Raw genomic sequence first — 9,337 nt, 5'->3', positions numbered from 1 at the left:
GGGCGTAGGAACGCTAAATCGGTCTTCAAACAGGAAACATCTCCAGCTTTACGGTTGACCCATGAGCTCATTATAAGTAGCTGAATCTGTTTTAGCCTACTCTTTATTATAACAGGCATGCACGTAACAATATTTGAATACAATTTAAAACACCATACTAATGTGTTCTTACTATTATTGAGTGTGATAAAGATTGGACACTTTACCAAGTATCTAATTTCAACTGAAGAACACGACCCACAGTCACACCCAGAGAGTATAATAAACACCTCAACAATTCCATTGCAACATGCATTCATTCAGTAATATTATGGCTTTACTTGTAAACAGTGCATATAACATACTGGATTAGAGCTCAAATGCAATAACAAAAACCAAGACTAAATAATTTAATGTTATTTTTTCAAAGGAAGCATATAGCATTTGGCACTTTTTTATTTTTGCAGAGAGAATAAACAAGCTCTGAAATACACATTCACAACATAAATCAATCAATAGTGCATTTTAAACAGAGACACAACACACCATTCAAATGCATAAATAACTCCTTGTGCTAATGGCAGAGAAAGTTATATTTCCTCAAATCTTTATTATGAGATGAGTAACACTGTCTTGTTTAAGTGTCTAGCTACCTCCATGTACATACTGCTGGTTCTCTTTGGTGTTGAAGGCAAAGAATATCTTCCTCCAGCCCGTGGCGTTGGCTAGGGCCTCCATGTCAGGCGTGAGTTTATCACAGCGACCCCTCACAGTCTGTTCCCAGAACTCTGGAGAGTTGCAGAGCTGGGATATCCCATTCCGTATTGAAATACAACACACACAGACAGGCAGACAAACACTAGCTCACTAACTAAACCCAGATCATATTTTCTTGGCCATGTTATAGCCTAACTAGAGCCCTGAGGTTTTCCTTGTCAGGGCCTTTAATGAAAGAATGTGCATATGAAAGTAAAATGTGCTTTTGTAAACTATTTGCGTGCACAATATGGACTGGTTTCCTGGACACATTAAGACTAGTCCTGGATTTAAAAGCAAGCAATGTCAATGGGCGGCAGGTAGCATAGTGGTTAGAGCGTTGAACTTGTAACCAAAAGGTTGCAAGAACGAATCCTGAGTTGACAAGGTAAAAATCTGTTGTTCTACCACTGTTCCTAGGCCATCATTGAAAATAAGAATTTGTTCTTAACTGACTTGCCTAGTTAAATAAAGGGTAAAAAAATATATTTAAAAAATTGAAATTCTCTTAATATGAATCTTTTCCCAGGAGTAGATTTAATTTTCATCTGAGAAACCTGTCCTTTGGGTTTGTAAAGCCCAGGCTCACCTTGTGGAACCTCTTTGTGGTCTGTGCCAGCAGTGCAACGTCCTTCAGTTCCAAGAAGGCCAGGATTTGGAGCAGTAAGTCATTGGGCAGGCACTCCAGGTAATCAAAGTTCCCATGGCACAGTGCTTGGGTGCACTGTAAAATCTGCTGGCCAAACACCACACCTACCTGTTCTAGAGAAGGAGTAGTACATACCTACTCAGGGCAGTGCACTTTTCAAGACACCAACAGAACCATGTGTATCTACACAAAAACAAATACAGTAGCTGATGTAGGCTTAAAGAGTTTCATGGCAGAGACTTGTAATGGAAACCTTACACTGCATGCGGGAATCATGCAAATGGTCATCGTGGGTCATCCTATTTTCTCCAGGTGCAGCACCCTTGAATTCAATCCGCAAAGAAATCTTCCATGATCCATATCACCTGAAGAGAAATGAAAAAATAAATAGGCCCGTTATACAACTCAGTTCTCTCCAATCATCAGAGCCTTGTATTTAATCTATGTTCAAAGCATGTTGAAACAGAAAAGTTACTCGCAGAAAGAAATGTCAGATACATAAGGTTGATATGTAGCATTTAAAAGTACAATCATGTCAATGGAGAGCAACACTACCAAATACAGTGTTTGTGTACCATGGCTGCTGTCTTGATGTGTAGCCTTTCTCCACAGGCACAGTCCAGCATTGTGCTGATAAAGTTGACTATCTGTTTTTAACTCTCAACAATCCCAAGATACATATCAAATGGGTGATAAAATATAATAATTTACCTCAGTTTAAGTGACAGTAAGCCGAAAAATATATCTTGTAGGAGGGGGCCATTTATTTCAAACACTTTCTTGCCAAATAAAGACGCCATTTTTAGACGCTAAAGAGTTTCTATGACAACGGAGAGAAAACAACAGCGAAATATTTTGTGTGACAATGAAAGCGAATTCTGTTCGCAACTGTATATTGAGTGATTGCTAATTTAAGTATATAAATAAAATAATGATCAACCCACGATGTCATGTATATTTTCGAGAAAACAGTTGGATTAGGGGGTCACGACCCAGCGGATTAATATTTCGTCGCTATCCTACTGTGAAATATAATTGTACATTTTCTGAACACAACTGTAGACATTAGTAAATACATTCAGTACATTGTTATTGAATACGTGTATTTATTTGGCGCAGGTTTGTTTCATTGTCGACTTTACAATCTAAATTGAAAGTAGTTCCGAGCGGAAGAATGGGGCACTTTAGAGCGGAGGTATATTGCAGTTGCAGGTACCTCAGCTGATGTGAAGGCTGAGAGAGTGGAGTTGGTGCACTGTCTGTTACAACTACAACACTGGAACAAATAGGTAATAACATAATATATTTAACGTTCAGTGGCGTCTTATTCAGTAGTAGTCATTGATAATATAAGACTGAAATACTTGTGAGGAATGGAGTATCCGTCTCGCGAAAAAAATATGGTTTCCAATTGTCATCTCTCGAATCCTGTTCCTGCTTTCTCTGTGTGATGCAAGCAGCAAAGAAGGTTCAGAGGCCATTTCGTGTTGCAATTTCTCTTCCATAAACATAGGTAGCTAGTGCAAAAAAATAAGCTCGCTAACCAAACAATAACTCTTGAATTGGAAATGGCATACGGTTAGCCAGTCGGCGAAACAAACATTTTAGCTAGTTGGTTGGCTACCAGCTAGGTACCTCGCTATATAGCTAACGACGTTAGCAATTGTCGAAGTTAGCGACATTTGTTAGCCGGTTAACACTAACTTTTTAGCTAACTTACCTAACCCGATATTGGTCGGGTTAAGGTCAACATGTAACGTTAGTATCTAACATAATATTAAAAAGCGGCTAACGTTAGCTGGCTACCACCTTGCAACTTGTGTGTAAAAGTTATCGTGTTATTGAATATGGCATTCCCCATTTAATAGAGCTAACGTTAGCTAGCTATAGTAATTTATAACGTCAGGCTAGAAAGTAAGCAGGTAACTAATTTAACATTGCTAACTAGCGGCAAGAAACGTTAGCTTCCCATTTGGCTAGCCATTACTAATCAAGTAAACGCTTGTTCAGCTAGCTACATAACTAACGTTACTTTTAAACCTTGCGTTTTTTACACGTCGACAGCTGGCAAATTACTGAGGCGATACAATAATTATCAAAACTAGCCAGCGAACTACCGTTAGCTATGTAACTAGATTCTGTTAGCTAGCTAACGTCAGCTAAATACAAAATTTAAATGACCAGATTAACGTTAGTTAATGCCGTGTGAATATCGTTGGATGTAGTTTGTCTGACATCCCATTTGAACAACTATTAAATTAACGTAGCTAGCCTGTCCTAACAAGAAAGCTAGTTAACGTTAGCAAGCTTGCTCTGGTGTGAAGTTAATATTAGTCCTACCGATGTTGCCATTTTCGATGGAAAGATTAGACAATTGTTATTTAGATTTGCTAGCCATTCCCTTTGAGGTGGTTTCCATGCTTAAGTTATTATTTTTAACTACATGTTTTTGTGCGGTTGTCTTTAACGTTAGCTGAATGTTTAGGACAACAGTCCACCAACTACGCATTTTCATGTCACATAGCTCTCATCTTACATTCATACATAGCTAGCTAACATGTTATTTGCGGATTTAAATGTATTTTTCCATTAATAACCAGACATTTTAGCTAAGTCATACGTTATCGCTTTACAATCTGGAAGGTGCCATACTAGGCTCTTTGTCTATTGGTAGCTAACTTTACTGTCAAATTGAAATTACGGGACTGGGTTTGCTAACCACCTAGCTGGTGCTAACTACGTCAGCATGAAGGCCGCTTTATAAAACGAGCTTGAAATTAGTGTAGGCTAATAAAATCTAGTTATAATGACAGCTATTATAGTAATTAACTGTCTATTGTATATGACTACAGTGGAACATGGTAAAACACTAATTGTCAGTTGGGACGAATAAATAAAGACTAGGATGGAGTCAGAGAAGGCCTGGCAAAGATGGCCTTGCGAGCTTGCCAATTGTATTCTTATTTTATGATCAATATCGCAGTTAAATTGGGTCTTAACATGAGTGACGGCATACATCGGGCGTGAAGAACATGCAGCTAGTTTATCAGATTTCAAATGTTTTAAGACGTGCATCATAATCAACTCACGAAATAAGTCTGTTCAAATTCCATCTTTGAGTCCCCTCGACTCTTAACATGAGCATTTACTTAAACTCGCGTGTTTATTGTAGGTGAGCTACTGGAACGTTACATGGTGAAGGCCGTTTACTGTGATGTAGCCTATGATTATTTTTTTTACTTAGAATGCAAGGCCTGAAATATTAATTTGTCATTGTGCCATATTTCATTGGATATTGCTCATGTGGATTTGCGGAGGATCTTTAGTGAATCATTGATGGTGATACTTTGCTTAAAGAAATGCATAGCTAATTAATGGAAGCAGAAATGTTGTTTACAAATCAGCATGTTTGTCTACCTACCATCTTACTGTGTTGACTCTAGGGCTGGGAATTGCCACAGACCTCTATGATATTATCACGATACTTAGCTGCTGATACTATATGTAATGTGATTCGATTATGTATTGTTATTCCATACTGAGATTTTATTGTGATTTGGTGTTCCAAAATATTGCTCATCATACGTCTGTCTGCTGCATAGTGATGAGATGCATGAGAGAACAATGTTTGATCAGTCATGGAAATCAGTGCTGAAAACAAATTGGCTCCCAATTAAAAAATATATATAAAAGGGTAGTTGCGTGAATCAGAACCAGTCTGTATCTGGTGGGACTAACATTTGCCTCATGCAGTGGAATGTTGTCCCACTCTTCATTGGCTCTGCGAAGTTGTTGGATATATTGGCAGGACCTGAAACACGCTGTCATACACATCATTCCAGAGTATCCCAAACATTTTTATTTATTTAACCAGGTAGGCAAGTTGAGAACAAGTTCTCATTTACAATTGCGACCTCGCCAAGATAAAGCAAAGCAGTTCGACACATACAACAACAGAGTTACACATGGAGTAAAACAAACATACAGTCAATAATACAGTAGAAACAAGTCTATATACGATGTGAGCAAATGAAGTGAGATAAGGGAGGTAAAGGCAAAAAAATGGCCATGGTGGCAAAGTAAATGCAATATAGCAAGTAAAACACTGAAATGGAAGATTTGCAGTGGAACAATGTGCAAAGTAGAAATAAAAATAATGGGGTGCAAAGGAGCAAAATAAATAGACATGCCCAATGGGTGCCATGTCTGGTGAGAATGCAGGCCATTGAAGACATTTTCAACTTCCAGGAATTGGGGCCTTTCATTATGCTGAAACATGGTGTGGTGGCGGCAGATGAAGGGCACGGTTATGGGCCTCGGGATCTCGTCACGGTATCTCTGCATTAAAATTGCCATCAATAAAATGCAACTGTGTTAGTTGTCCGTAGCTTATGCCTGCCCATACCATAACCCCACCGCCTCTCTGGGGCACTCCGTTCACAATGTTGACATCAGCAAACCGGTTGCCCACACAACACCACCTGCCCGGTACAGTTGAAACCAGTATTAATCCATGAGCACCCTTCTCCAGTGTGCCAGTGGCCATCAAAGGTGAGCATTTGCCCATGGAAGTCGGTTACAACGCCAAACTGCTGTCATGTCAAGACCCCGGTGAGGACGACGAGCACACAGATGAGCTTCCCTGAGAAGGTTTGTGCAGAATTTCTTTAGTTCAAAAGCACAGTTCCATCACCTGTCCGAGTGGCTGGTCTCAGACGGTCCCGCAGGTTAAGAAGATGAGTGTGGAGGTCCTGGACTGGCGTTGTTACACGTGGTTGTGAGGCCAGTTGGACTTAATTCTTAAAGAACACAATTCTTTAAAATGACGTTGGAAGCTGTTTACGATGGAGGGATGAAAACTGCTCTGGTGGACAATCCTGCAGTCAATTAGCCAATTTAACGCTCCTTCAAAATTTGAGATATCAGTGGCATTGTCTTGTGATAAAACTGCACATTTTAGAGTTATTTTTTTGGGGGTCCCAGTACAAGGTGCACCTGTGTAATGATCATGCTGTTTAATCAGCTTCTTGATATGCCACCCCTGTCAGGTGGATGGATTATCTTGGTAAAGGAGAAATGCTCATTAATGGGGATGTAAACAAATTGGTGCACAAAATTTGAGAACTAAGCTTTTTGTGCATATGGAACATTTCTGGGATCTCATTTTTCTGCTTGTGAAAAACACTTTTATATTTTTGTTCAGTGTATATAATATGGAATCACAAAGTTGCCTGTTGCAGAATCAAATTATATTTTATTTTTTTGCATATAATACAATATGACTTTAATGTGGAAGTGCATTAATGAATGTCAGCCATAATTTAAGAGTGACTAGTATCTGATTCTTGCATGAAGTTGACCCCCCTTTTTGCAATGTCATTCTCCCTTTCCTTCCAGTTGGGGCTTTTACTCACGGCTGTTAAGTTCCTCTGTAATGTGTTTTGGTGGCAGTAGGCCTAGGTCAAATTGTATTTGTCACATGTGCCGAATACAACAGGTGTAGACATTACAGTGAAATGCCTACTTACAAGCCCTTATCCAACGATGCAGTTTTTAATAAAATTGATTAAGAAAAATACAAATAAATATAACAAATAATAAAAGAGCAGCAGTAAAATAACTAGTGAGGCTTTATACCAGGGGTGCTAGTACAATGTGCAGGGGCACCGGTTAGTCGAGGTAATATGTGCATGTAGGTAGGGGTGAAGTGACTATGTATAGATAATAAACAGAATAGCGAGGGGGGCAATGCAAATAGTATGGGTTGCCATTTGTTTAGCTGTTCGGGAGTCTTATGGCTTGGAGGTAGAAGCTGTTTAGAAGCCTCTTGGACCTAGACTTAGCGCTATGGTTCCGCTTGCCGTGCAGTAGCAGAGAGAACAGTCTCTCACTATGGTGGCTGGAGTCTTTGACAATTTTTAGGGCCTTCCTCTGACACCGCCTGGTATAGAGGTCCTGGATGGCAGGAAGCTTGGTCCCAGTGATGTACTGGACCGTACACACTACCCTCTGTAGTGCCTTGCAGTCGGATGCCGAGCAGTTGTATACCAGGCAGTGATGCAACCAGTCAGCAGGATGCTCTCGGTGGTGCAGCTGTAGAACTTTTTGAGGATCTGAGGATGCATTGCGTGAATCAAAAAAGGTTAAATAAAATTGGAACCCCCGCTAAGCTGTTAATTTCAGCCTCCCTGGCATTCTCACCTCCACTCTATTAGAAGACAAATGTAAATATCTAGATTTGCTTAATTTCAAACTGCAGCGTTTATCTTGTGAAATTGGGCATTTGCTTTTTAAATTTAGCAATTCAATTCAGGGTTGAATCAAGTCTTGTGCAACAGAACAGCACGCCATTGGTATCTCAATATCAAGGTTGGAGGGAACTGTCAATTATCTTACTCATGATTTGTATTCGTGGCCTGTACGATATCACCATTCTCCATCAATATGGCTTGGATATAGACACGTGGGTTGTTTAGCAACAACCGATTCATGCACAACTTTGGGGTAAAAGATTATTGACGTGAGTTATATTTAGTCTCAAAGTGAATGTAAAATTTAGACATTTCACGTCTAGGCTAATAAGTTAACACGTCAAAACAAGACATGCTATCAAGATTAGTTATCCACCGATATAACCTTTTTGGCCGATTCTGATATTTTCCTTGGCAAAAGAAACAATATCGATTTTATTTAAAATTTTAGGGGCCTTTTAAGTGTTCTAGTACAGTTGCATAGTTGAAACACACACATGGATGCAGCGGTCTAAGGCACTGCATCTCAATGCAAGAGGTGTCACTACAGGCTCTGGTTCGAATCCAGACGGTATCACATCTGACTGTGATTGGAGTCCCATAGGGCGGTGCACAAGTGGTCTGGGGTAGGCTGTCCTTGTAAATAACAATTTGTTCTTAACTGACTTGCCTAGTTAAATAAAGGTTACACACACACACACACACACAAGTTATTTTGTTGGTATTTACGTATGTCATCATTACCAGTAAAACAATCCAAACCTATTTCTTTCACTTGCTTGCTGTGCTGTTTCGTTGTTCAGTCGTTTCATTCTCACCCAGGATTTCTATAGAATGCCGTTTAGGTCTTTGTTTGTCAAAGATACACTTTTTTGATGTGTCAAATAAGCCGGTTGACCCATCAGGACCTGAATGACTGCACGTCACAATTTAACACATACGTTAAAAAAATGTAGTTATTACACTGTCACTCATATTTCATATGTCACGATGTTTCATCAATACATATGCTATGATGCTGGTTGTCTCGGGCACCTAAAGTGCTGGTCATAAAAATTAAAAGGCTAGCTAGCTCATGGATGCAAACTGTTCTTCCCCAAAAACGTAGCAAAACATCTGTTTCAGTAGCTGTAATTAGCTAACTATATAGCTAGGTGTAATAATCTAAAATAACTAGGGATGCACGATATATCGGAATAGGCCGATATTAGTTAAAAATGCCAACATTTGTTTCGGCCCGATGTCTAGTTTAACGCCGATGTTAAAAACCAATGTCTATGCAACAGTGCATACCTATGTAACGTAGGTACATGGCGTAATAATGCCACGTGCAACACATTCCTAACCTAGCCCGCAATGTCTGCTGTGTGGCTTGAGCAGTCAAAAATTCGAGCAGCCGTTAAAAATAGTATGACGGGGGGATCACGTGACCCTTGAACGAGATGGCCGCATGATCTAAGAGCTCCGCACAAGTAGTTTCCAATTCCTAATCTTACCTCCACTCCAAGTTCAAACTCATTTAGCTTTAGTAAGAAAAAGTCATGGCGGCTACAAAAGGAGACACTACAGGTGACATTTTTACCCGGACTCGAGCATTAGCAACGGAAAAAGCCTCGAAAAAACTAGCGCCATTAGCCAGGAGCAAGAGAACCCGCCCCCCCCGAGGCACAACGAATGCCAACCTCGCACTCTGTCAAAGACA

At 39.8% G+C, this 9,337-nt stretch overlaps 1 protein-coding gene and 1 pseudogene across 3 annotated transcripts in view; one reads left to right on the top strand and one right to left on the bottom strand.

Annotated features, from left to right (window-relative positions):
* Positions 1-422: 422 nt before the first annotated feature.
* Positions 423-2,184, bottom strand: LOC135573980 (F-box only protein 36-like; annotated as a pseudogene).
* Positions 2,185-2,565: 381 nt separating this feature from the next.
* Positions 2,566-9,337, top strand: part of LOC115136908 (E3 ubiquitin-protein ligase TRIP12-like) — a 53,970-nt gene continuing 47,198 nt past the window's right edge. The window contains exon 1 of one of the 3 annotated variants that reach the window (XM_029672815.2): positions 2,566-2,673. The gene's annotated coding sequence lies outside the window, so the exon portion shown is untranslated. Of the gene's footprint in view, positions 2,674-2,875; positions 2,898-9,337 lie in introns of those variants that run through there. The other 2 variants (XM_029672814.2, XM_065024548.1) reach the window with 2 other exon arrangements.

Source organism: Oncorhynchus nerka, linkage group LG11 (assembly GCF_034236695.1).
Source record: "Oncorhynchus nerka isolate Pitt River linkage group LG11, Oner_Uvic_2.0, whole genome shotgun sequence".
Taxonomy (NCBI): Eukaryota; Metazoa; Chordata; class Actinopteri; order Salmoniformes; family Salmonidae; genus Oncorhynchus; species Oncorhynchus nerka.
Note: the sequence above shows the minus strand (reverse complement) of the source record. Positions and strands in the feature narration are given on the sequence as shown.